General features: G+C 42.9%; 1 protein-coding gene across 2 annotated transcripts in view; it reads left to right on the forward strand.

The window, feature by feature from the left end:
- The window catches only part of COX10 (cytochrome c oxidase assembly factor heme A:farnesyltransferase COX10), a 109,638-nt gene that overhangs the window by 50,299 nt on the left and 31,460 nt on the right, over positions 1–27,879 (forward strand). The window lies entirely within an intron of this gene.

The raw sequence follows: 27,879 nt of genomic DNA on the forward strand, positions 1-27,879 counted from the left end.
CTCTGTGGACGACACTGCACAGGGCCTTTGTTAATAGGCCTCTTGATAATTATGCTGCTGCTATTCATTTCCTAACGCCCAGTTGTTAGGTGACTACTTGTGGGAATTACATGAGAAGGGGAGAATGGCCCATCATGTTCCTGGCCCCTGGGGACCCGGTGCAGGGAACCCTCTGTGCTTGGATCACCACCCTGCCCCCTCCCTGTGCCTCCCCTCTGCCTGTCAGTGTCTTTACCTGTCCCAGTGCGAGTGCCCCCCCCCCCCAGGGAGGATGTCTGAGGGTCGGGGTGCTCAATGCTCTGGGAATGTGGAAAACATCGGGTGTCCCTTGTCTAAGGTTGAATCACAACCACTTTACAAGTTGTTTGCCTTTTTGAAACAAATGTTCTTCCATTTTAGAAACGTTCCCCTTTCTGTGTGTGTGTCAAATTATTTAAATCTCATTCTTCTTTTTTTTCTGATGGCGTTATCACTTTTTGCTCTGGGTTGAGATCCAGTCGGAAACGGCCGGCCAGTGAGAGCAGGTGACAAACTGATTTATGAGATGCGGGTGGTTTCTCCCCTCTCCACCCGCCCGCCCACCCCCGCCCCAGAGTGGGAACAATGAAATGTGAACTCCATCTTTGAATGTATTTACACAGGTTGTCACTGATGAATGCACGTGGGTAAGACGACTACAGGAATGTTCTTACCCTGTCACCTCCAGTTGAAACGCTTCACGGAGGTTGCGGTTTTCAGCAGGCGCTGGAAAGAGAAGGCTGCCGCCCCCGCGGCTGATGGGAAGTGACAGCAGTGCCCTTCCCGTGCAGCGTTGTCATCTTATTAATAAAAATGTAATTGAGTCCTGTGGCCGTCTAGCCGGGGACTTTAGGTCTTATTTTGTAATGTTTGCAGTTGTTAAATTCATTCTTTGCTGGCTTGGCTTTGTATCAGGGGTCTCTATTGCCGTGGGGAGAAAGAGAGAGAGAGAGAGAGAGAGAGATAGATAGATATGGGCTATTGAAAAGTAAAATTTTACTTAAATCCTGAAAACCGCATTGTAAAATTTAAAACAATATTCAGAGGCCCCATGTTCAGAGCTGGATTGGACGATGAAATGCATCTCTTTGGGGAGGCAAATAAGTTTGCGAAAGGGTTACCAAGGGAATGCCTGTGAGTGTAAGGACCCCAACCAGCACGCCTGCAAGTGTTAGCAGTGGAGGCATGTGTGTGCTTCATCTTTATTCTACCTTCTCTGAGAAGACGCCACAGCTAATGTTCTGGGTCGTAGGAGGCAGCCCGTGCACTCTCAGCCTTTAAATACATGTCAGTCCTTAAGTAGGGTAGACAGCAGCACTAATCATATTAAGCACAGTGTCTGAACTCACAGCGAATGCATAATTAATGTATTGTTTTAGAGGGACCCTCATATATTAGTCAAGGGCAAGAGCTCCATGCCTCGTCTGTTCCCTGAGCGTGGAGAACCTGCACAGGGCCCGCTTCCACCCTGGCTAGCTCTCTCTTCGCTCACCAAATCCATTTTGCTACACCTCTGCTACGAGCCAGGGCCAGCAGACAACCCTCCATTAAAGGGTTTGCCACTGAGAACTCTCTCTGGGGTAGTAAATGCTAATTCGGTGTCAATTAGAAGAATGCTCTAACAAAACAGTGCGATTAATAAGGGGTACTTGTGTTGATTCATTGCTGGGATGGGTTTTTTTTTCTCTCCTCAGTTCCTTATAAGGCTACATCTTTCATTACTTTGTATTTATTATTTTAAATATGTTTAGCTTGAAGGCACTTTACCATTTCATCTTTATTTTAAAATGTACCCAAATGTTTACTTCTTCGTCAATATCCATCTTCAACTTAAACCATTTGGGTCTCACTAATTTAAATTCTTTTAGCCAAGCCATTGAATAAAAAGGTTCAGTATAAACTCTTTGAATTAGTGCATTCAAACACACTTTTAAAAGTTTCTGATTTCTATAATCCTCTTCTTAGTTTTGAAGATGTATAATGTATTTTTTAAAATAAATCCAGCTTGAATAAACATCCTGTTACCATCACTAATTAACAGTTGAAAACTAAAACTCTTTTCTCTTTGCAACTTTTAGACTTTATATATAGGTGTCTTTATAACTTGATAGATTCAACTGTGGTGTTCTTTATTTTTGTGTGTATACATTTTTAAACCGTTTAATTAATCAAACTGTGTGTATTTAATGGTGACAGTCACAATTCTGTTTTTCTTACTATTCTGATGAAAATCATCTTTGTTGAGCTCATTGATTGAGGGTGTTGGGTGGGGTGTGCAATGGGGCATAATGTTATGGGAGGACTTGGTACTGCACCTTTAGTAACTTGGAGTTTTATTTAATTCTCTGAAACTCTTGCAATATTAAAATCGATATATTTTTTACTTTATGAAATGTTTTATTACTGTTTAGGCATAATGGAAGGATACTTTAAGTATTGGTGTGAGAATAATTATTGAAATAGGCTAAATCATATTGATTTGATCTCTGGCTTGTTTTTAACCTTAGAGAAAATAGACAGTTGACAACTATAATTCGTGCTGCTTTGAATAATAGAATCATAGATTTGGTGCAAGGGACTGAAAGTCCTGGGCTTCATATTGAAATCTTTGAAATACAATCTTGAAAGAAAATAGCTTCATTTGACCAAGACTGTGGTATAACTTTTGAATTAGCTTTGGTTCTTTTAAAGAGAGTTTAGTTTTAAGGCAGATTATGGAGCAATGTGTAAATTTAAGCTATTTACTTCCTTCACCAAACCAGCTTCTCCACTGTAGGTGTATTTTTCTTTAACTTAATGTTTTGAGTAAGTTATTTATTGAAGAATGGTCTTCCTGTATCTCCTTTCCTGGTGCTACTACTGAGTCAAGTTATAGCACTGAGAAGTTCTGATGGGTTGCTGACAGCCCCCACCCCCCATAATGAACATATTTCAGCTCTGTCTTACCTCCGCTTTCTCATACTCCCACACCCCAGAGGCGGGGGAGTTGGAGGGAGGCGTATCCTGATGTTCACTCTCAGTGCTTATAACATAAGCTATAGGCAGGTTAAATCTGCTGTACCTCTAGGAAGTTTTCAGCTCCCTTATCAGAAATCAAAGGCAGTAAATGCATTCTGCTTATGATATTCATGTAGGCCAAAACCAAGAAAGAATATTGCACTAGTGAGTTCTATTAAATAAAAATGTTCTGTATTTATGTGAATGTGCTGCATTGGGAATTTACACATTTTGCCCTGTTAAAATATGAATGTAGTTACTCTGTCGTTCTGTATTTTAAAATAAAAAGTAATATTCTTGTACACTTTAAATGTTCTTCTATTAATTACATGCTACTGAGACGTGATTATTTTTCCCTCAAGGACCAAAACAGTCTGGTAACATGGCCACATCAAAGTTAGCACCACCTTCAGAAGTGTTTTTAATTTTGTCAAAAGTTGCATTTTTAATAGTAATTTGAGTCTGTGTGTGTGTGTGTATGTGTGTGTGTGGTTTTTAAATTACAGCATGGAACCTTACAGGCCTAGCCAGTACCTCAAATTTGTTGCAGATGCAGTATATAAATCTGATTTATCTTTTTTTTTTTAGTGTAGACATTTTATGTTTAATTTTACTTTTTTATTGGTACCTCTAATAGTTTAATAAGCAAATTTCACTGAACTGGATTCTTCTTATTATTTTCTTTTTATTGAAAAAACAAACTCCCTCTTGCTTATACATAGATCTGAAAACACAAGGATTATAGAATTATGTATTTTTATGTACATTTAAATGGTACAATTGCATTTGCATTTTCAGCCGTAGTCTGTTATTTTCTTCTGTTGTCGTATGTTTATGAGATAAAATGTGAGCTCTGGACATTAGAAGGAAACAATGCTTCTATGACAAAATTTATCCAGCATTAATTAAAATGGCTATCAGAAACATTATTTTGTTTGTTTGTTTTTAGTTTTGACTTGATTATGATACCTCTGTAATTTTTATTCTTTTTTTTTATTTCTGGACAGAAAGTATTTTCTAGTATTCATTTCATCATAATAAACTATTCACATTTTCAATGACTAGTGGTGCAAGTTATCCAGAGTTCTCCTAATAGAGTGTATGCATATGTATAGTAGGGATTCTCTACTATATATATATTTTTTGCAGGCATGAATTCTTCTAGAAAAGCTTTCACCTCAAATATTTAGATAATTAGCTAGACAGAGTGTTGGCGGGCGGAGCAGGGTGCTTTGAGGCGGGAAGGAAGGTGCATTATGGATGGATTTATCCCTCCAGCTGGGCTGAGTTTCCTCAGGGCAACAGAATCTAAACAGAGCGTCTCACTTGAAGACGAGCATAGCTCAAGGTGCATTTCTCAAATCTGTATCGCTACATGTATTTGTTTATCTTTTTTAGACACCTATTTTGCATTAGATAAAACATGAATCTTTTTTCTTTAGGTTTAAGATACTGCTAGGTAGAGTATGTTTCAATTTTTGTTGGCAGTGGTGAAGTTTCTCTTTGACTTTAAAATAGCACTTTGTATTTCTGCATCAGTGTAGAAATAAATAACATAACCATTCCTCAGCTGATGAGCCCCTTGCCACTGAGAACAACTTACTCAAGTTCTTAATTTCTCCTACCTGGATTCCACGGTTTGATTTCTAGTGATACACATGCTGTCTGAAGCAGCCGCCAACTTCCGGCGGTAGTTATATCCTGTGTCATCGTTACCCAGAGCATCATTCTGAGTGCTTATGTGGTAGAGCTGTTTTTATTTACTCTTATATGGGTAAACCAGCTCTTTCCACCTTCTCTGTTATTGTTTGCTTTCACTGCTTCTTTAGGGCTTCTTAAAACTCGTCATCACCTTCATTTTCTTTATTGCACAGTAAATACCGTGATCCACATGTCCCTTGGACAGAAGATGTGAAGATTCAGGCTCTGTGGGCTCAAAAAGTAAATTAATTAAATAAATAAGTAAATAAATAAATAAAACCATACCCGTAAAAAGACAACGTCTGCAGAGCTATGACTGTCTGGGTGAACACAGCTAAATACTACAGTGGGTTGTTTTGATTTTATTTATCGAGGAATCGAGGTGGCAGCCGCTGCTTCTCCTTCAGCCTCTGCATCAGCTTGGCTAGGAAACACTGCAGTCTTGTGTCAAGGAACATGAATTAGCTCGTGCCGCTCCTTAACCCCGGCCGTGAGCATGCCTGTGAGCACTGCCGTCTTCCTGCGTGTCCCCTTCTCTTGGGAGAACATAGTGGAGGAGCTGCACCCAGCCAGCACCGGCCCGAAGCGTCAGCCAAGGACAAGGAAGTGAAATCCTTTGGACATGAACATCGAGTTTTCTCACCCCCGACTTAAGTACACCAGAGAGATGGGGACCCTGTGGATGGGCGTATCCTGCCTTCCCCAGAGTAGTTCCCCCCTTCCTAGAAAACGACGCTGCCGTATTCATAAGATATCCTGACAAGTATGGACAATGGGTCATTTTGTGTAATTCTACCACTTTAAGGTAAAAACCCTTGTCCTGTCTGTCGATGACGGGAAGATTGGAAGCCCAGTTTCTGCCTCTGAAATGCGGCTTCATAGGCAATTAAAATTAATAGGCACGTCTGGTTAAGTTACCTGTGGTAAATAGAAATGCGCGTAATGACGCACTGTTCAGGGTGACAGATTTGGGAGTCTAGCAGGTCTGGAGCCCACTCTGGCTCCACTGTAGGTGGGTTGTTGGTGTCATCGTTGAATCTCATTGATCCGTGGCTTTCCTACATAGAAACTGGGCCCCTGACTCCTGTCCCGTGGGATTTGTGTGTAAGAATCAACCTAGGTCCATCGTTCATTTTAAAACTTTCTTCTTTGTCATGTTCTTTGGCTGTGTTGCCTGTGTTTTCCCGGCTCTCACCTCTGTGGTCATCGTTGTCTTTGCTGTGACCCGTGGTCATGGGCACCTTCCTCTTTGTCATCCTCAACCTGTCCCCTCTCTCTCCTTCGCTGTATTTCTCCCCCCCCCCCCCCATCTTTCTGAGCCCCTTCCCCCGCCCCGCCCCCGCTGAGCAGCCACACCACCTCCTGGGACGTCAGACCTCTCCGGAACTTGCCCTGAACCTTGGGCCTCTACAAACACTGTTTGGAAACCCGGGTCGGGCCGGTCTGTCATTGTTGCCTCATTTCTAGTAGCTCCCCAGGGTCAGAAACCTAGTTCTCTGTTGCATCTCCAGTGGCACATAATAGCTGCTTAATAAAAAAACTTTTTTTTTTTTTTTTAAATAAATGAATGGCTGAATTTTCATGACATGTAATTTGGATATGTGCAAGTAATTTGGATGAATGGTTAACTGGTCGTCGATTTCTAGATGACTCAAAAGGACAGTCTGCTAAAGAGAAAGTCAAAGGGCATTTCTTAAGTAGTTACCGTAATTTAGAATAACTACCAAGGGACTCAAGAGAAACCAAAAGGCGACTGTTTAAATACATTTCGATGTGTGCATTGGCGGAAATACTCTGCAAAGTGCAAGCAAGCAAGCCTGACACAGCTGTTTTCTCTACACAGAGTAAAAGAGTTCGGTTTAAACATAGGGACACAAAGCTCAGTGCGGGACTGGGCAGTCACTGGTTGTTAACATGTGCTTGGTAAATAGCCTGTAGCCTAGGCTGCCCGCCTTGCCCTCTGCCCTGGCTGCCTGGACCCCCAGGACCGGGGAGAGAACAAGGGGTCAGCGTCCCTTTGGACTGGCCCCATGTCCACACTGCATTGGTTGTTAAATACTTTGAACTGCCCATGCTACGTATCACTTAGATGCTGTAGTTAAAAGATTGCATCAGTAATTATTTTAGCAAAAAGACTTCAGTTTTGCCTGACTGGTGGGGGCGCGGTAGATAGAGCATCAATCTGGGACGCTGGGGTCCCAGGTTCAAAAACCCGACATTACTAGCTAGAGCGCGGGCTCACTGGGCTTGAGGCAGGCTCGCCAGCTTGAGTGTGGGGACACAGCCTCGAACATGGGGTCACTGACACGATCCATGGTCGCTGGCTTGAGTGAGGGGTCACTGGCTTGGCTGGAGCTCCCCGATCAAGGCACGAATGAGAAGCAATCAATGAACAGCAGAAAGTGATGCAGCTATGAGCTGATGCTTCTCATCTCTCTCCCATCCTGTCTCTTGCTTAAAAAAAAACAACTTAAGTTTTATGCAGTGAAATCTCAACCCAAGAGAAAATCTAGAAGCAACTAAACAGGATAATATACACAGAAACAAGAAGAGGCACAACCTCCCCATCTCACTTTACCTGAAGTTATATAAAAATGCATGTGTGACAATATATGTGAAAACATGGAATTGTGAAATGCTATTGAAAGGTCGTTTATTAGGTCTGTTGAGGCTGAAAGATTTTACATGTTCCATGAGAACAGGTTGGTTGCAACTGCACAGCTGTTGAGTGGTGGCCAGAGGATGGTGGTGGTACACGAGGAAGGAGTCCTTCACTGAGCACTTAGTGTGTGCGGACACAGAGGACATACCCCTGGATTCTTCCAGCCCTGTGACAACGTGATGCTGCCCTCGACCCAGTGAAACAGTTACAGGGAACAGAAGTAACAGCCCCGCCTCAGCTGGTGTCCTCTCTGTCCCCCGGCTGAATCTTATGCACAGAAGAGCTTGTGCCTCTGACGTTTGTTTCTTCTCTCGGAGGACGCGAGCAGGACGTTAAAACCCCCTCTGTGTCTGCTGGGGCCCCTTCCCAAGAATCTCAGGAGTAGGAAGGGGGAGGTTCCAAGTATCGACTTGTTCTTCCTCCTGATGGTCAAGTCCCCCGTGCCGGGATCTGTCCTGGCCCCGGCATTGCTTGGTGAGAGAGTTTCAGCTAGCTGGATGTGATCAGCTGATCCCAGTAGACCCTGAAATATACCGGAGGGAGCGGATAAGACAGACGAGGCACTCCTTCTCAAATGTTCCAGCGGCAGTCATTTAGAAAAACAGTATTCGAAAATGTTATAAAACATGGATTCCTCTTAATTTATTATACTGCAGTCTAGATCGCTAACACGCGGCGGTAGCAAGTGCACAGGAGTGCTGTGAGACAAACTCGAGGTAGTAAGGAATGTGGAAAGCAATGTTGCCATACGGACCTTGATTGTGCATGGAAAGTAATTGTGTTGGAGATTCTGAACCAAAGCCAGTAGCTTGGTGACAGAAGTCCTGTTCATTTAGAGAATTTTCTGACTTAGCAAAATTTAAGGGTTACGTTATAAAACGATGAACACACCAGTTGCATGCGGCACGATTCCCTACTAACGAGACATTTATTTCCTTAATATATGTACGTTTCCATTTATAGTTGTGTTAAAAAAATACTTATATTTCCTTTTGTTTGGGTTTCCTTTTTTCACAGTATTTCAACATTCTATGTTAGAATTTAATCATGAGCAAAATGCCACATCATTCTGTATCCGACATCCTGAAATCATTGCAGATGAGGTGAGGAGATAAAGTAATTGGATTAGAAATGGGTGGTTTAAGTTTACACCCTTTTATTATACCAGGAATTGTTGATATTCGAGACGTACATTTCCACAGCTGTGCAATCACTTGTGCCTAAGATAGGCATTTGAAACCAGGTTCCGCGATTCTATTGTCTTTAAATTCTGAAGGAGGGTGAGCGTAGACAGTCAAATCTACCCCCTAAAAAAATTTCATCTGAACAACTAATACATTGATTCATACAACATGGAGGTATGATTCTTTTATTGCTAAGTATATCTTTGCCTTGATTCTCTGCTTTCTATCACTTTGGGTGTATAAGCAATTGAATGAATGGTCGTAGCAGTATGTGAGTATACTAGTTTGTATTTTTAAATTTTCCATTCATAATTTTTCCCTAATCTTCAAAAATACGATTTATTGCAGACTATTGTTATGAACTGCTGCATTTTCCATAAAACACATACAGGAATTTAGTAAATTATTTGAGAAGGAGGAAATCTCTTTGTTCTGTTAAGAAACATCTATATCAAAGACTATGTTATATTTTACTTTATGTTGACACTATATATTGCATAACAATATTTAGTGTTAGAAATTATGCAGCTCCTGTAGAAATGTAATAATCTGACAAGTTATTATTCCAAAGAATTGTGTAATTAGAACTTTAACTGTTCTGATTTTAAGTTTAGTTTTGTTTTAGATTTATTTAATTCATAAATGAAACAGTACAGCTCAACCAATAGAGATTTTGTTGAAATCTTTAAGTTAAAAATTTGGAATGTGGTATCTCTTATAGCTTATTCATAGAGATGATGTGTGGTATTTGTAAAGGTTTTTTACAAAGTAACCAGATAAAGCCAAGGGGTTGATAAAATTCCCTAGAATTTTCTTTGAATTTATTGAAAATAAGCCATTTCATAAATAGTTTTTTTTGGTTTATTTGTATCTTTTTTTCTTTTTCTTTCTTTCTGTTTAGAAATGAGTCTGTAAAACTTTAAAACTTTGAATTTTAGTGATTAGGCTTTGTTCATTTAATTAGATTGGGCTGCAGTTTACTTTTGCACTTTCTGGGAATCCAAAAAAATTTAAAATGCCATGACTGTGCCTCTAGTTTGTTGAATGTGTTTTTTATAGTTGGAAGTCTTTTAGAAACACGTATTTACATTGAAACCAGGGAATTGCTAAGAAAATACTGCCGTGAATCGTACATTAAAGAAAGCTTTGGGGGAACTTCCCTCTGGTTATCATTAATCTGTATTGTTGTAGCTGAAGTTAAATTACACTAATTTGTACTAACTGGATTTGTGAATTATTGAATATTTCTGAAGAAATTCAATATTATTATTCTTTCCAATTAAATGAGGATAATAAAGTCCTTGAAGAGTTTTTTAGTGTTAAGGGTCATGTCTGAGTGTGGGTAATCGTGTCTGGTTTTGTGTCCCCCATAGTAGCTGATAGTATAATTAATTGAATTAACACACGGTATTTGTAATTATACTCAATGTGTGACGTACAGTACTTGATTAAATATACTTGAAGACACGCAAACAATTATTAAGCATTTTAGATGGCTTGCTACCACTACTGACACGTCACAACCAAATATTGTTAAAACTACGAAATGGCATCGTACACATAATGAGAAAGTCTTCGAAATACAGATCAGTTTTATCCTGATTCCAATACGGTTGATGACAAAACAAAACAGAACAAAACTGTCGGTTAGTAAGGTTTAAATTCATGAACCTTGTATCAAAATTGAAATGAAGAAAACGTTTGTTTCTAAAATTAGCCTTTGAGTCAGATTTCTTATCCGTTCTAGCATAATCGTGATTGGGGCAGTTTCGGTCTTCCCTGGCTTACTTCATGGACCAGCGTGAGACTCCATGTTTACCGTGTAGAATCCGTGTCCCTTGTTTGTGTGTGAAAGACGTGTAATAGCATAGATGCTAAATAACTGTAACTGACTTTTAGGGAGAGTAACCCTGGTGTTCATACATTTCTAGACTCTGTTCGGTCCTTCTTTATTTTGGTGATAAAGATTCCTTTTTACCCCGTAAGTGTTACTAATATATATATATATAGTTTTCTCAGTTACTTGTAATTATAAGGTCTCTGTGCTGTGGATTCCACAGTGCCTGCATACTGAATAAAGGTTAGTGCCTGAGAAAGTAACGAAAGCATTGATTCTTCATAACCCAGCACATGCAGGTCTTCAAAGAACATTGTTTCTCACGTTTCATCGAGCTGTCCCTGACACTCCTGACCTTCAGGAACATTATGAACGGTGCTTACATGCTTGCTAACCTCGTCTTAAAGACTGTGAAGAGATAAAAATGCAAAAGTGCATTCGCTATTTGCCGTAGTAAACAAATGTATATGTTAGAAAATATTTGTTTCTCTGGAAAAAAAAATTGAACTGGGTCCTAGAACCCCCTTACTGGTTGTTCGTCGTGGAGGGTGGAAAGACCTGCCCCTGTCAGACAGGGTTTCAGAGAGCGCGGAGCAGGACCTAGGACGCCTCGTGTGGCTCTGAGCGGGGGACACAGATGTTTTCACCTCCAGAAAAGGGACAGCAGGCACGTCAAAGAAGATTAAACCTGCTCCCCAAAGATATGCGTGGTATGGTAGACCATTGGGTAGGATTTTGAAATCAAGTCGCTTAATAAACTAAAAAAAAAAGCCCAGCCATGCCATTGAACTTCAGTAGCAGAAAGTATGTCTTCCGAAGGAGCCGTTCTTTCACCGGATGTGATGGGTAGATCAAATGATCTTGATTTTTTTTTTAAATCACACTCTTGATTTTGAGATTCTCATGGGTTCACATGAAGTTCTGAAAGAAAGTAGAGCGAGATCCCATGTATGTACCCTGTGCCCAGTTTTCCCCAGTAATAACATCTGACGGAATGTTACGCTATTAGCACAGCCAGGAGATGGACGCGCTTTCACGTTTAAAGAATGCCGTCTGGGTCCTTTTATGTGGCCGAAGCGTAGCACTGTTTTTCCTTTTCCTCTTGATGAAGGACAGCAAACAGCACGTAGCTCTACGTTGTCTTTATCATTAACTTGCGAGATAAAGATATGATGAGATTTCTGCTACTCTGTGGGCTCAAAGAGGCGTGCATTAAAAGATGTTCATTTTGAATAGCTGGGTCTTATAAATTTTATGTGGACCGTTCTTTGTTTCATTTATTGGTTCTATGGGCAGATTTTATTTATTTATTTGTTTGTTTGTTTGTTTGTTTGTTTTTATCAGAGTATCTAGTGCACAGATTATATCAAGTGGAAATCTTTGGATAATTTTGGTCACCGGGATGATAAAATCTCTTTGGAGCTGCCGTAGCTATTTTTGGTCGGAACAAAAATGTGTTGTTAGCATGTAGTGAGCACATCACCAGTTTTATTAGATGCTGAGGCTATCTAGCATTACGTTATAGAAGCGAGAGAATGTCTGTGTTTTTCTAAAACTGTGGATAAAGGACATCATTTTTATTTTTTGGATTTTGTTCAAATATGGAATTACTGTTTGTTTTTATAGTCTTATTACTTAATTAACCTTTTAGAATTTTTAGGTTTCAGCATTGCAATGCAGTCATGCCTCTGTCCTCCAATTAAAATCTTTCTCAAATGTATGGCCAAGAACTCAGGAGACGCCCAGGCATTAGCACAGTAAAGAGAAGAGAGAGATGGGAATAGAGGTGGAGAGCCAGAAGCCCTTTTCCCTTAATCAGGTCTGTTAGGGGTTTTTGTTGGTGGTGGTATTTGTTGGTTTGTTTGCATCAAGCCTTTATAAGTAATGATAGAAATAATTAAAAGTAGTCAATTAAGGATTGGAGATGAAGGTAGAGAAGAAGAAAACATTGGCAGAGAACAAAATAAAGAAAATAAGAAGGCGACTCTTAGAAAGCTTAGCAGTTTGAGCAACAGAGCGTGAAGGCAGGCGTCCGTCCCCAGTCACCAAACACAACGTAAGGTGATGCTCAGTCAGTTGTTCTGAAAGTTGGGAAGCTTCCCTCAAAAGAACTGATTTGAATTTTATAAACATGGCTATTCGAAAGCGGTACGTAACTCCATTAACCTAGAAAATTCACGTGAGGGCAGCTTTTGCTTTCCAAAAGAGGGCAGGCAAACAGGGTGTGACTTCGTCACCCGACTTTGAAATAACAGGCATTTCTAAGGAAAGCCGGGTGAGTATATACACCCCTCTAGAAAGACTTTTATCTTGCTGTTAACGGAGGTGTCTAGGTTTGCGTTTGCTGACTTCCAGTTTGCTGTAACCTTCTGCTTCTGATCTGGCTCTGTCTCAGGAAGCGTCCCTCCGGGGAGCACGCCTGCGACCCTGGTGGCTTGGGCGCTCTACGTAGTTCTTCTCTCGATGTGCACAAGTCAGAACGTGCAGTGAACCTCTTCCCTCAAAACGCCATTTCCTGCTAGGCTGTTTCTTTTAAATCGTCTTATGGGTGAGGCGGGCAGAACCAGACTCCAGCTTGACTCCCAGTGTTAGAAGTTATGCAGAAGGAGACAGAGAGAGATGTGAATGGCTGTAGTTTGTGCATACATGTGCTGATGCCTTCGTTTTAAAAACTGACACCTGATCCAAGATTTTTTAAAAATCAAAGTTGTGGAGTTTAGTTTACGTCCTATGTCAAAATCTTGTTTGCTTGTTTGTTGATGTTTTTTCTGTTTTTTAATTTCTACTTCTTTGGTTTTTAAATCCATGATAAGGGTAGATGAAGCTGTGTGAGGTGATGAGCAAGTATGGGGGAAAGCTATTTTTAACTTCTGCTTTTTTGGTTTTTTTAAGTTGTTTTACCTAGTATTGGTAAGAATGCTGGAAGGCAGGTCTTTCTCGCTATTGCTGATAATTTATATTACAACAGTATTTCTGGAGAGAAATTTTGGAAGTGTAGTGTAAAATTCTTTTTAAAAAATGTGTGTTCCCTTCAACCCAGCAGTTCCAATCCTAGAAATTATTTCTAAGCAAATCATCAAAATATATGCACATATCTTATATACTATAAATATATTAGATATAATTTCAACATATACAAAACAAACTCAAAGAAAATTATGTTTTCTCCGTATTATGGAATACTAAACAATATCATAAAAATCACATTTCCAAATAACAGTGACACAGAAGTTTGTGAGTGTTAAATGAAAAAAATTATCAAATTATAATACTGTATCAAATATAAATGTGTCTAGATGGTAGATCCAAAAATATTTATGATCTTTGAACTCAGTTATTCTCCTTTTGGAAATTAATGTATCCAAAGTGAAAGTAGATTTATACCTATTTTGAAAAACACTGAACAGAGATGAAGAAACTGAAAATAATTATATATTTAATGGCTTAATTCTGAAATTTTTAAGAATAGTGTTAAAAGTGATGTGGTTAGGATTTTGATGCTTGTTTATCTATAGACTCTTGAGAACTTTCTAAAACAGATGTTTAAAATAACAAATGAGTGAATGGAGGAAAAACAAATAGCACTAAGGACAGAGACTAGAAAGGCTACTCCATTGGGCATCAAAAAGATGGAAAGATGTTAGTCCTGGCACCCAGAGGGTTGGGAAATCATTGCTACTTTCGTCGTCAGGTATAAGCTATACGTCTAGATTGATAGGCATGTCCTCGAACAAGTCGCCTGTACTTGAGTTAATTTTTTTCTGTGTGAATTAAAGTCGGTATTCAGATACAGTTTTGTGATGCTAGGAGACCACTTTAATTCCAAAATGTTCTTGAAGAGCAGAGAAAATTCAGTGCATTTCTTTAACATGTCTTCCTGCATTGAACCAAATACCAGTTCTGATTCTTTCAGATCTTCCATAAATTGATAATGATCAAAGTGACAAACATGAATAACATTTCTTTACAGAAGGAATAGGAATAGCTCTTAGACAATTTTTTGCAATACACATACAAATAGGCATTATACTGTATATCAGCAATTGCAATCTTTTTTCTCTTAATGCCAAATCATGAACTTCCCAGATTACTAAATATTATTTGTTTTTAAAAGGGCTTTTAAAATTTTGTATATTTTGCCATTAACTAAGCCCATATTGTTGGATATTGGAATTATGTTTAATAATTTATCTGTGAGGACCAATACAGGTAATCATACTAGTGGTTCTTTTTGAAAATAATGAAATCATTTAAAACATATTCTCCTTATTATCCTCCTCATGATAACTGCTTTATTGGGGGCAAAACTGGTTGTTTTGCCAGTTCACCTTTCTTACCTGTGAGGGACTCACGCTGCCAGTTCCTGAGTACCAGCAACACAGGAAGTGCGGACTTCTGCTCCAGGGTCTCAAGTGTTCTGGGCCCCAGTGCGCGGGGGGCCAGACTGTGCATGTTACCCGTGTTGAGAATCGGAGTCTGTCCTTCCTCTGAACTTCCTATTAGCATCTCTGTGGGTCTTGTCTCGCTGCCTCTGGGCTACTCTGTAAGGACCTCATCTCCTGCACCAGACGGAGAGCTGGAGCCGGGGTCCTTGGCCCGCACGGCCTCAGCATCTCCTCCTCGCCTCTGTCTGGGACACAGCGTGCTGTCTGGTGTACAGGGCAGCGGTTAAGCACGAGGACTCTGAAGTCAGACTGCCTGGGTTCAAATCCAGGCTTTACCACCTTGGTTAATTACTTGACTCTTCCAGGCTTTATTTAGTTTTCTGATCTTTCACGTGAGGCTCATGGTAACAACTACCGAATGGCGCTAGGGTAAGGATTACTCAGTGAGATAATGCTTGACGCGCAAGACACTTAACCCAGGCTGGGTAACAGTAAACCTTCACTAACTAATTGTAGCACATTGTTTCTGTTTCTTAAACAATAAATCACTGCATTGCTGTAGCCTTTTCAGTATTAACAGAAAGGCAGCGTCCCATTGGTGTTCTATGTTTTGTTTGTTTTATATTCACTCAGTTACTAAACTAACTATAGATTTTCACCTGCTTTGATAACGGTGGGAATGGTCATCATGTGAGGCTCCCATTTTAATTAATCCTCACAATACTAGCCAAGACCTGTCAATTATTTACTCATAACAAATTTTGCTAGTCACCGCAGAGAAAATATATTAGCAGTGACTCAATCTGTAGCTGAGAATGTGCACTGTTTTTCAGGTAGGAAGATGATTGGGAAGACAAAGATTTGTACTTTTATTACTGAAATTTTGACAAGAAAATCTCAAATGAAATAACCTAGCTACAGGATTGTTGTTGTTTTCACCTGGATAAGTCGCTGGGGATTTCTCGGCAATTAAATTAAATAAAATTGCAAACTCAGCTTGCTCATCAGCATCCTAGCTCAAAGCAGAAAACCACAGATGGGCATGTTTGAGTCTTTATGCCTAAGAGAATCCCTCTGTTGCTTCCAAAACTTAGTATCAAAAACGGTTTCAACTTGTGGTATATATTGGATTGCCACCTAGGCTGCTGGAGTAAATGCTGTAGGTTCCTGAGCAAATGAGAGGATGCCATAATAATAAAATAAAACAAAAACTCTGAGAAACCTGGGCTTAAGTGGGCGGCAACTCTGCATAAACAAACAAAACTATTTTTTCCAAATGCCATTTTGGAAAGAGTTCTTAAAAGTGAAGAAACGTTTTCTAAAAGGAGCTTCTATAAGTTTATTTTTTGACCTGCCGTCCTTGTAAGGACTTTTCTTCCTCCAGCTAACCTTTAAAAACATGTGTGATGAAAAATGTACACTTCTAATGTGTGTTTGGAAAACCTAACCCATTTAATGTGGTTTGGAAAATGGAATGTATCATTTATTTTTTTAAAAATACTCCCAGATTATGGGCAAATCTTCTATCAAGAGTGTAGCCACGTCTATCTGTGTCATTTATACTTTGTGTTTATTTTTCTTTTTATTAAAATAAAAGAAAGTTCAGAAAAGAGCAATAAAAACAGACCCACTACTCTGAAACAAACTGTAAGTTACGATATTAGTATTTGAAGCATTTTTTTTTTCAGATTATTAGAGTCTTCCTACTGATTATTTTTAATGACTGCCTGGTATTCCATTAAACTGTTTTACAACATTTTAACCATTCCTCTGGTGTTCCTTCCAGCTTTTATCTCTTTAAAAGCAAGATGACAGCAGATCTTTTTATTATTATTATTTACACTTAGTTTTCTCCTCCATTTGTGGATTATTTCCTTATTATAGTAGTTGCAGAAGTGGAATTTATTAGAAATAAACTAAACTCATTAAATTTAGAGTTTCTCACTGTTCTTCATAAGGACATTATCCCTTTTCATTTGTAAATGATATTGAAATAATATATCTTATTTTTGTTTTTGTGTTTAATTTTAAGATTTTACATTCTTGATAGTAATCCTTTGTTATGAGGTGATGAAAACTTTAGATTATTAAATAGCATGTAGTAGATGTGATCAGTAATCTTTAGTGTATCTGCTCTTCATTAATCACAGTGTTACTTCAGATTTCTTGGTTGCATAGCTTTCAAAATCTTGACTCATGGTGGTAATTTAAAAAAAACTTTTCATCGAATTAATCTTTAAGTCATCACATTATGATACATGAAGGAAATGGTGCCTCAAATATACTTAATTACTAGGGCTATCATTTTGAAAAATTATTTTGATATTAACTAGGTGCTACTTTATTGCTGTTCCTCATGTATTTTTTCAAAAATTTATACATGGATATTGTCTAGGATTTCTAAGCCTAATTATTAAATCATAATGTTAATTTCTCTTTCTGTTAAAGATCAGTTGACAAAACCCCAAATCCCTGTCCCCAATGTGACTTGTCATTTTAATTTGTGTTTTACCTATAAAGGCTGCCTGTTATTAGAATGGGGAATATTTTAGACTATTCTCATTATGGAGTAAAAGCCCCTGTTGAGCAGATAGGCTGAGATGGTTAGTAATTCAGCATTGCAGACTCTTTTCTTATAAAGACACTTATTATCTGAGGTGGTTTTGTATCATTACAGATTTAATTAGAAAGTGTCTGTTTACCTCTTCCTTTGTGATGGATGTGTGGAGGTGGGGATGGCTCCCATTCCTGGTTCTGCTGGTAGCCGATCATTTAGAATTTCTCTGCCTCCCAGAAGAGAAGCAGTACCTGATCTTTTTGTTTTCTCTTCTTTTCAAATAGATGGTCACAGTAAGTTGAGAATTGTGATCCATTTGACATTGCTAAAGCAAAAATCTCTGATTGGGAATACACTCAAGCAAGTTTTAAAATGCTTTGTGTGAAAAATCTGACTTGGGGTATTGTCTGGAATGTAGCCTGGTACCAGCTTTTCTCATTTGTTATTTTACCGTACCCATTCCTATGTAGTATCGTCCCTTTATTTCATTATTCTTCTACTTGATTCTGCCATTCCTGGTCTGACTGTCTCCCCTTACCAAGAGGAAGGGTGTAAAGATACCTTAGAAAGCCTGCCCTCCTCCACTAGATGAAAGGTTTTGAAAAAGGAACTCAAAAGAAATTTAATCAGTAGGATTAAAACCTTTTCTATCTGGAAGTATTTCATTAAGACATTAATATTCTTTGAACTCATATCTGTCAGAAAATTCAATCGCTACTTTACATGGATATCGTATACAAACATAGGGAATCATTTATATTCCCGATATCCTAGGAGTTGCCTCTTTGACAGAAAACTGATGCAGACGGGAAACGATATAGACCTCCAGTCTGTTGTATTCTTTAAATATTGGGATTCGATGGCCAAAGGCCAGTTTTCTAAGCTACATAATTATTATACCAGTAAATTCAGAGTCACACATCAATCGTTGTAATTTATAGGCATTTTACAATGTTCACCTGTTTTATGTGGTTAAATTGACATTTGAAAGAAAAGGGTAGGAATACTTACATTCTTTTCACACCACTCTGAATCAAAACATTTCTTTAAAAGGTAACATTGAAAAACTCCACAGGAATGTCTGAAGCCTACTGTACGCTCTTTCCTAGAAACTCTCAGTCATTTGTTTATTCACATGGGTTAGCAAAGGGAACACTTCTGCCTGGTCTGCTCTCCGTAGGACCGAACAGATGTTGTGGACGGGCACTGACCACGTTGTTTTTTGGGGGTCGTCCTGTAAGGTGGGCGAGTGCTTGTGCCGCGGCCTGGGGCCGCAGTGAGCCTCCTTCCCACACAGTACCGGTCCGAGGTTTCTGGGAAGTCACCCGGCAGCCTCTCCCAGGGCGCATGGCAGATGTCCTGCTCCCTGAGAGGAACTTTCAGCCGCTCCATGTCTTTCAGCAGGGGAGCTGGAGGCCCTCCTGTCGTGGATGGTCCGACTCCGTGCTTCTATTCTGAACGCGTCAGGCGCGGAAATAAGGCGTGTTGAGTATGCGGGGTGAAAGGAAAACGCTGGAATGTGGGAACAGAAACAACTGGAAATCTCTTAGAAACATTTCCAGTTGATGTCTGCTGGGCAGCCCCTGGCGTTCCCTTCTTGAGACCCCTTTAACAATGTTCCGGTTATTTTATGTGCTATGTTGGTCCTTGGATGCAAGTATTCTTCTTTCTGTTATTTATATATTTATTTGTTTATTATTAATTCATGCAACAGTCATTGCTTTTACTTACCATTTCATTTTTTTTCCACTGAAATTCATAAAGCACATTTTGTAATCTATAGTACTGCACTTCCTTTAAACGTGGAGCTTTTCATAGAGTTATTTCTAAATAACTTTAGGGAATCAAGAAGAGGCTAGATTAGGATTGCAGGGGGGAACTGGGGGGCAGGGAAATCTTTACGGACGTTGGAACGCACGGTGATTGTGCCTCCATCCCAGAAACCCGGGTTCATTGGCCCCATCTCTTTGCTGAGATCATATAGAGTAAAAAGTTGGTGTCCCTTAGTAAACCTAACCACTTTCCCTTTCAGTTTTATTGTATCGGAAGAGGGAAAAGCAACTGTAATCTTAGAAGGAAATGTGTTAATCGCTTAACATTGGAAATTTACAGAAAGCATATGTAACTATTTTTTTTAAAGGTGTGTATTCTCTGAAAGGCCAAATGAATGAGACTTATCCCCCCCCCCCCCCCCGTTCCTTCCGGCCGCCGCCTCCTCTTTGCCTCCCCGTCTGTTTCGCTCTGTAGTATAGAGAAATGCGTTGATTAGACCAACAGGTGCCCCGAGCGCCGGGGCAAGCTGGCAGTGTGCCCACATGCGTCAGCCGAGATCCTGTGTCACTCCGCGTTCTGGGGTATCGCTGTGTCCTCAGGAGGGAAGGGATAGCCCGGGTGAAATACATACTGCAACTCCTGAGGGATTAAGTGTGTTTCCTTTGCTTTATAGTTCAGAATTTTACAGTTTCTTTGTTTGGGAGTTCTCAGATTGCTTAATGATTTCTCTAGCCCCTGTCCCCTGCCGCCTCGGGACCAGATGGCTGTAACAGCGGCATTTGAACCTCCTGTCGGTTTGCCAGTTTTATTGCTCAACATGTGGTATAACCTTTTCTTTTTGAGTAGTGTATCCTTCTTCTGCTGTGGAATCTCAATAAAGAAGACTTTACTCATTTCTGGCCTTTTGCAAATGTTCATGTTCTAATTCTTTTTTCGTTTTCCTCTTCAAATTATGGCATTTAAATTCTTTGTAGCATTTTAGGAAATTGTTTCCGAGGCAGGCTGTTGTCACTGTTGTATCGTAGTGTCAGCAAGCGTGCCTGTTTTGTTTTGTACTTGTGCAGGGTCCACAAGAATTTAGTAGTATGATAGTTGTGTCCATATTCAATTATGCTGAGGAGTACTAGCAAAATAGATTTCTTTACTATTTTTAAGCCCTCGTTTACTTTTCTGTTTTGCATCTAAATAATCTGTTCATATGAGAACCCTTTCATTCCCTTTCACGCATTGATGGTTCTTCAAAACTGGCCTTGAGAATTCACTTTTTAAAATAGTTTTTGTAAAAATGGAATTACAGTCATTGGCAACTGTTAGGGTGGAAATTCCCTTGAGCTTATTTGGAGATTTTTCTAGAAGGCTCTCAACTTGACCTTGTTTTAGTGAATATGTTGGCCAAATTACGAGCCCCAAACTTTAGGTATATTAGGGGTTTTCCCTGTTGGGCAAATGCTAAGCTGATGCTGAAGTCAGACAAGACACTGGGAGATGTGTGGGGGCTGGGAGAGGGGCTCGATGCTCGGGTGCCAATGGGAAAGGGGGTAACTGATGGAGCAGTAGGAGGTGGGGGGCGCAGGACCGCCAGCAGCCGGTGGGGGGACTGGGTAGCCCCAGGTAGGGAAGAGGGAGAGGAAGCTGCACCTGTCCGCAGGGCCGACGCTGGTAGGATGACTGTTCTGTTAGCCGGCTTTGGTGTTAGTACAGTAGGAGGCCCTGTCCGGGACTGGAGGAAGGGTGCAGACTAAGGAGACATCAGCTGTGTGAGCGTGGACGGGGTCAGAAACCCTCCTGAGGACAGGGGCCAGTCGAGCTGACCCGAGAGGGAGACCCAGAGCGTGGACCGGATCAGACACCCTCCGTGAGGACAGGGGCCAGTCGAGCTGACCCAAGAGGGAGACCCAGAGCGTGGACCGGGTCAGAAACCCTCCTGAGGACAGGGGCCAGTCGAGCGGACCCGAGAGGGAGACCCAGAGCGTGGACCGGGTCAGAAACCCTCCTGAGGACAGGGGCCAGTCGAGCTGACCCGAGAGGGAGACCCAGAGTGTGGACCGGGTCAGACACCCTCCCTGAGGACAGGGGCCAGTCGAGCTGACCCGAGAGGGAGACCCAGAGCGTGGACCGGGTCAGAAACCCTCCTGCCGACAGGGGCCAGTCGAGCTGACCCGAGAGGGAGACCCAACCAGACCGCCTGCCGGGGAGTGGGAGGGGCCTGCAGGAAGTCAGGGGTTGTCCGTGCGCCCTGAGCGCTCTGGTCCCGCAGGATGGCGTCTTCCCGCGGAGCTTCCCTGAGGCGCCCACGGAGAAGGTCAGATGCAGTTCCGAGATCAGTGCGGGGGTGGTGGGAGCACTGCAGTGGGGCCGCACGGGGAGAGGGTCGAGTGTGTGGAGAACCGGCGGCGTGACCCAGAGGAGCCGGTGCCCAGAGCAGAGCACGGAAGGGAGCAGGAGCCCAGCCAGGCGCCAGGGGGCCCGAGCGTCCCCGGAGAGCGGCCCAAGGCGCGGGACAGCGCGAGCTCCGTCCCTGGGGCAGCGGGCAGCCCCGGAGCGTCTGGTGCTGGAAACAGACGTGAGCGGGTTTGCATCCGGAACGATCAGTGATGATTATGTGAAGATTGGTGGTGGGGGGATCGATGCTGGAGGTGGGAAGTTTTGGGAGGCAGTTTTAATCCAGGTAAAATCAACTAGTTGCCGGGATTCAGGAGGCGGCCTTGAGGATGGCAGAGTGGGCGTATTTGAGAAACACGTACGGTCAACGTTCCGTCTTTCTGGGACGTTTCCTGGGCGGGAAGAGGGTTCTAACTGACCCTGCCTCCATGAATGTTGGCTTTATGCTAGATCGATTCAGTCATTCTTTATTAGTTCACATGCAAAGGGACTGTCCAGGTTTTGTGTTTGTATTTCCAGGCAGAATGCATTACCTCTTTCATTTTTTTAAGTACAAAATGCATTGTCCTTATAGACAATCAGGAACACACAGAAGGTAAGGAATAATAAACCACCTCACAACTCTCTCTGCTCAGGGATAAATATTATAACTACTTTCTTGCGTTTCCCTTTTATCTCTTCTTTGGAAAGCGGTGTGACAGATTGGGACCTGCTGGTAGGAGAGAGGTGGCCTAGCGCATCCTTTCTGTAGCTGGTCTGAACCACTGTGACTTTCTGAGCTGTTTTATTTACCTAGAGGACATGGTTCTGTGGGCCTCTGATAAATGCTAAATGACCTTTTATACGTTTTTATTATTCTTCTTTACGGGTGGTGCTGTCAGACACAGCTTAGTGAGCAACGGCTAGAGTAACGGTCAGAGAAGACCATTGCCCCCATCACCACACGAGCGAAACGCCACTTCTGAGGACTACCAGCACGCACATACACTCGTTACTTTGAACGCTCGTGGGGGCGGGGAGTCAATGGGAACAACGGGTCTTACTGGATTGTGGATTCTCGGTACGGCATCAGGCGTGGGGAACAGAAAGAGGAGTGGCTGGGCAGGCCTGGGACCGATCAGTGAGCGGGGCGGGAGCCCCGTGGGACGTGGAATGCGCTGGAAAAGCGGCCCCTCCCCACACCTTATTTATTTGTTAGGCGGCAGCCCTCTCGGCGTGATCTGAGATTGACAGAGACGTTATCTTGGACCTTGGAAGCTGTGAGGTTGGGGTGACAGACCGTTGATGGACGGGAGCAAATTCTGACAAGGCTCACAGGTGTTTGCTTTTCCACTGACGACGGCGGAAAGAGTGTCAGGGTCGTTATTCAGCGTAGGGAAAGGAAAAGTCCCTCTCGTTGTCAAATTCACTGTTTTCCCAGCCTGACAAGCATCTCGAGAACACATCGACTTTCTCACAGGGTGTACTTAATGAAAGGAGGGGCAGAAGTTCATCACCTGGGTCCGGTTCTGAGTCCGTCTGCTTTGGGGGTCTGTGTCCTGTTAGTTCATAAAACCCAGTGGTAACATTCGCGTCTAGTCTTTCAGGGGGCTTGTGTGCATAGGCTGTGTCCGAGCCTCGTCTCTGTGGAGCAGTCATAATTATCTAATAATACAAAGACATAATATCATAGAAAAGCAAAAATACTAAAATAGGCACCTAATAAATATTTGTCCATTGGTATAACTGCCCTCTATTTTAATCATGTGATTATGAGAGGGGAAAATGATTCATTTAGTGTTCTATTCAATAGGCAGAACTATTAAACTGATTCTGAGAGAGAGATCAATATAAATTATTTATTATGTGTATATGGACTGATAAACACATAAGCCAAGGACACTCTTTCTATGATAGGCAAATTATTTTATAGGTGCGACATGTATGAAATGAAATGATTTGGGGTTGTCAGCCTGACAGTGAGTTATAAATAATCTCACTACACCTGTCTACCTGACATCTTCCCACTTTCTTACAGTAACAGACTTTTTCTTTCTTACAGAAAAAAATAATACTTGTGGTTTGGGTGGGGCACTATGTCGTTGTATCTTTCCACCAACACCCTTCCCGTGCTCACAGGAGGGTCACCTCCTGTCCTAGCCGTGATGACTACGGCCATGATGGCTCCGGACTTTTCTTTTGGAGTTGTCAGGGGTTAAACCTCCTGCGAGGGTGGCCAGGGGCTGCCCACGACATTTTGCATGCTTTGTGGAAGGAGCCGGCGTGCAGGAGTGAGCCACACGGGTTCAGGGGAAGGAACAGACCTGAGTCCTGACGGCACACTTGATGCTGAGCCCAGTCATTTCCAAAAGCAGGAACAATCTGTTGCAGGAGAGAAAGCCCCATTTTATCTTAATTATTATTATTATTTTGAGAGAGAGGCAGGGAGAGAAAGACAGGAACATTAAGCTGCTCCTGTATGTGCCCTGACCAGGGAATCGAACCAGCAACCCCTAGACTCCAGGACGACACTCCAGCCGCCTGAGCTATCCAGCAGGGCTTAATTTTATTGATTTTTCGGGAGACAGAGAGAGGAAGGGAGAGGGGGGAGGAGGAAAGGAAGCATTAATGTGTTGTTCCACTCAGCCATGCATTCTTTGCTCCCCGTGTGGGCCCTGACCAGGGGACCAAACCTGCAGCCCTGTCCCTGCAGGGTGGCACTTTTCCCTGGCTGAGCTAACAGGCCAGGGCCCGTTGTAACTTCAGCTAGCTTGGGCTGGGTCTTTGTCTGTTTGTTGTTGTTTTTACTATTGCAACCCCAAGAGCCGTAAGTAGTATAACAGACCGTAGGACTGCTGGAGGGTAAGAAATACGGAGGATCATCTGACTGATTGGAAGGAACATATCGAGGCTAAGAACTTGAATAGAAAAAGCCAAATTTTAAAATACGAAGAATTTTAAAAGATTGATGGATTTTAATGAAGAAAAGAGAGTGAAAAACTTCTTTTGAAAATGCAACATAGAAAAGTTGTGTGCTAAAGGGAAGAAGCATGTTATTTATTTCTGTGCCATGCACTGCTCAGACATTAGAAACTTTTACAGCCTTCATGTATTAGGACCCTGGAGGCAAGAGGTATAGACCCCCATACAGGGGTGACTTAAACTGCAGAGGCAGAGGTGGAGCCGTGGACGTAGCGTGACCCACGGAATCAACATTGGGTCCCTTCTCTGCTTCCCTTGAGACCTGCTCCGTGAGGACAGCAGCCTGAGAGAAGGGAGGACACATTTTCCTGGGCTTTAGTTTGTAAAGTCCCCGGGAAGGACTCTCATTGGCCCAGTTTGAATCAGATCCCTACTTGGTAAACCAATCACTGTGTCGGGGGTGGGGGTGGCGGAGAGCAAAGGTACTAGGCTGTGCGGCCAATGAACAGAGCCTTCTAGAAACACAAGCCTGGCCCGAGTCGCTGTGTCTGAGCAGCTGTCGGAATGGTGTTCGCTACAGCCTGTTACTTCTGATGGTATTCAAAGGGGTAAGGAAATATTTTAAAAAAAAGAAAAAAAAAAAGGACAAGATCATATTTATAATCTAACGGTGGTAATACGTCCTTTGTATTTTATTTTCAACACCTATGAAAGGAGTTTTACTTCACTCCAGAAGGAGTCGGGTCCAACTGAACTCATGATAAAGTTATTTTTAAAAAATTATTATAAAGCACAGGATAAACTGTGAGTAGACTAAGGCAAACTATAGGATCTACAGGATTTAAATTTCCCACCTAAATGTACAGAGCATGTCCTGGCAATGTGCTTTTACTCCCTCAGCCGAGGCAGCAAAGCTAGCCCGGAGGCGTCAGAGAAGGGACGCAGAGGGCAGAACAGGGTGAGTCCTGCTGCTCGGTGCCAGGAAGCCTCCTCGAGCCCTCGTGAGTGAGCGGGAGTCTCGGTTAGAGAAGGGACGTGGAGGACAGAACAGGGTGAGTCCTGCTGCTCAGTGCCAGGAAGCCTCCTCGAGCCCTCGTGAGTGAGCGGGAGTCTCGGTTAGAGAAGGGACGTGGAGAACAGAACAGGGTGGGTTCCTGCTGCTCGGTGCCGGGAAGCCTGGTCGAGCCCTCGTGAGTGAGCGTGAGTCTCGGTTAGAGAAGGGACGTGGAGGACAGAACAGGGTGGGTTCCTGCTGCTCGGTGCCGGGAAGCCTCCTCGAGCCCTCGCCGAAGTGAGCGTGAGTCTCGGTTAGAGAAGGGACGCGGAGGACAGAACAGGGTGAGTTCCTGCTGCTCGGTGCCAGGAAGCCTCCTCGAGCCCTCGCCGAAGTGAGCGTGAGTCTCGGTTAGAGAAGGGACGTGGAGAACAGAACAGGGTGGGTTCCTGCTGCTCGGTGCCGGGAAGCCTCCTCGAGCCCTCGCCGAAGTGAGCGTGAGTCTCGGTTAGAGAAGGGACGTGGAGGACAGAACAGGGTGAGTTCCTGCTGCTCGGTGCCGGGAAGCCTGGTCGAGCCCTCGTGAGTGAGCGTGAGTCTCGGTTAGAGAAGGGACGTGGAGAACAGAACAGGGTGGGTTCCTGCTGCTCGGTGCCAGGAAGCCTCCTCGAGCCCTCGCCGAAGTGAGCGTGAGTCTCGGTTAGAGAAGGGACGTGGAGAACAGCACAGGGTGGGTTCCTGCTGCTCGGTGCCAGGAAGCCTCCTCGAGCCCTCGTGAGTGAGCGTGAGTCTCGGTTAGAGAAGGGACGTGGAGGACAGAACAGGGTGAGTTCCTGCTGCTCGGTGCCGGGAAGCCTGGTCGAGCCCTCGTGAGTGAGCGTGAGTCTCGGTTAGAGAAGGGACGTGGAGAACAGAACAGGGTGAGTTCCTGCTGCTCGGTGCCAGGAAGCCTCCTCGAGCCCTCGCCGAAGTGAGCGTGAGTCTCGGTTAGAGAAGGGACGTGGAGAACAGAACAGCCTGGTCAAGCCCTCGTGAGTGAGCGTGAGTCTCGGTTAGAGAAGGGACGTGGAGGACAGAACAGGGTGAGTCCTGCTGCTCGGTGCCGGGAAGCCTCCTCGAGCCCTCGTGAGTGAGCGGGAGTCTCGGTTAGAGAAGGGACGCGGAGGACAGAACAGGGTGAGTTCCTGCTGCTCGGTGCCGGGAAGCCTGGTCGAGCCCTCGTGAGTGAGCGTGAGTCTCGGTTAGAGAAGGGTCGTGGAGGACAGAACAGGGTGAGTCCTGCTGCTCGGTGCCGGGAAGCCTGGTCGAGCCCTCGTGAGTGAGCGTGAGTCTCGGTTAGAGAAGGGACGTGGAGAACAGAACAGGGTGAGTCCTGCTGCTCGGTGCCAGGAAGCCTCCTCGAGCCCTCGTGAGTGAGCGTGAGTCTCGGTTAGAGAAGGGTCGTGGAGGACAGAACAGGGTGAGTCCTGCTGCTCGGTGCCAGGAAGCCTCCTCGAGCCCTCGTGAGTGAGCGTGAGTCTCGGTTAGAGAAGGGACGTGGAGGACAGAACAGGGTGAGTCCTGCTGCTCGGTGCCGGGAAGCCTGGTCGAGCCCTCGCCGAAGTGAGCGTGAGTCTCGGTTAGCGTTGTGTCCCCGCAGGTGCGGCTTGTCCTTACAGAGTCACACACTCGTGGGGGACGGGAGCTGCTGCCACATCGTGGCACCCCGGAGCTCAAGCGACACAGTCCAGACCTCAGTTCCCATCTTTGGGGGGCTGCTTTGCCTGAAACGTCGGGGAAAAAATGGTATATATTTTTTCATCCAGATGAAATAATTCATCAGAATTCCTGAACTATGAATTTGCATGTATACACACACACAGACTTGAGAACTGCCAAGATCGTTATTTATACAGGAGTCTCTGTGTTATAAAAATAACACCCTACCAGCATTTAAATAATGCTCTTTGTAATTGGAATCCTCGTTAGTCCTGTGAAATTAAGTTAACAGTCATGGAGGAAAGGGTATTTCAAATACCTATCGGACGTGTTTGAATATGGGGGAAGGGAAGGAATGTGGACAGACAGAACGTTTTAATTGCATGTAACTTGAACTAATTCAATAAAGAAAATATATTCTTATAGGCAAAGAATTTTCTAACACTTATAAATTATGTATTATTTTAAAATAAACGTAACGCAGTCTGTAAATAAATAGACGTATCTTTTGCACCGATGGTTTATTTGATAAATTCCTCATGGAGCGCCTATTTTTACGTAGCTTTTTTTAACATTAAGAACATAAATTCACACATCTCAGGAAGCCTGCCATTTAGATCATCAGATAAGAAAAGTTAAATGCTTTTAAATAATGGCACTATTTAAAGTAATAGAGGAGAAGCCTATATCGGTTAGGGCGTGATCAGAACCTCAGAACCGCTGTGCGTGGTCCCAGGACCTCAGCGGTCCCTGTAGTACCTACAGCTGGACCGGCACCTGGCTCTGAGCT

This window comes from Saccopteryx bilineata, chromosome 2, assembly GCF_036850765.1.
Source record: "Saccopteryx bilineata isolate mSacBil1 chromosome 2, mSacBil1_pri_phased_curated, whole genome shotgun sequence".
In the NCBI taxonomy this organism is placed as follows: domain Eukaryota; kingdom Metazoa; phylum Chordata; class Mammalia; order Chiroptera; family Emballonuridae; genus Saccopteryx; species Saccopteryx bilineata.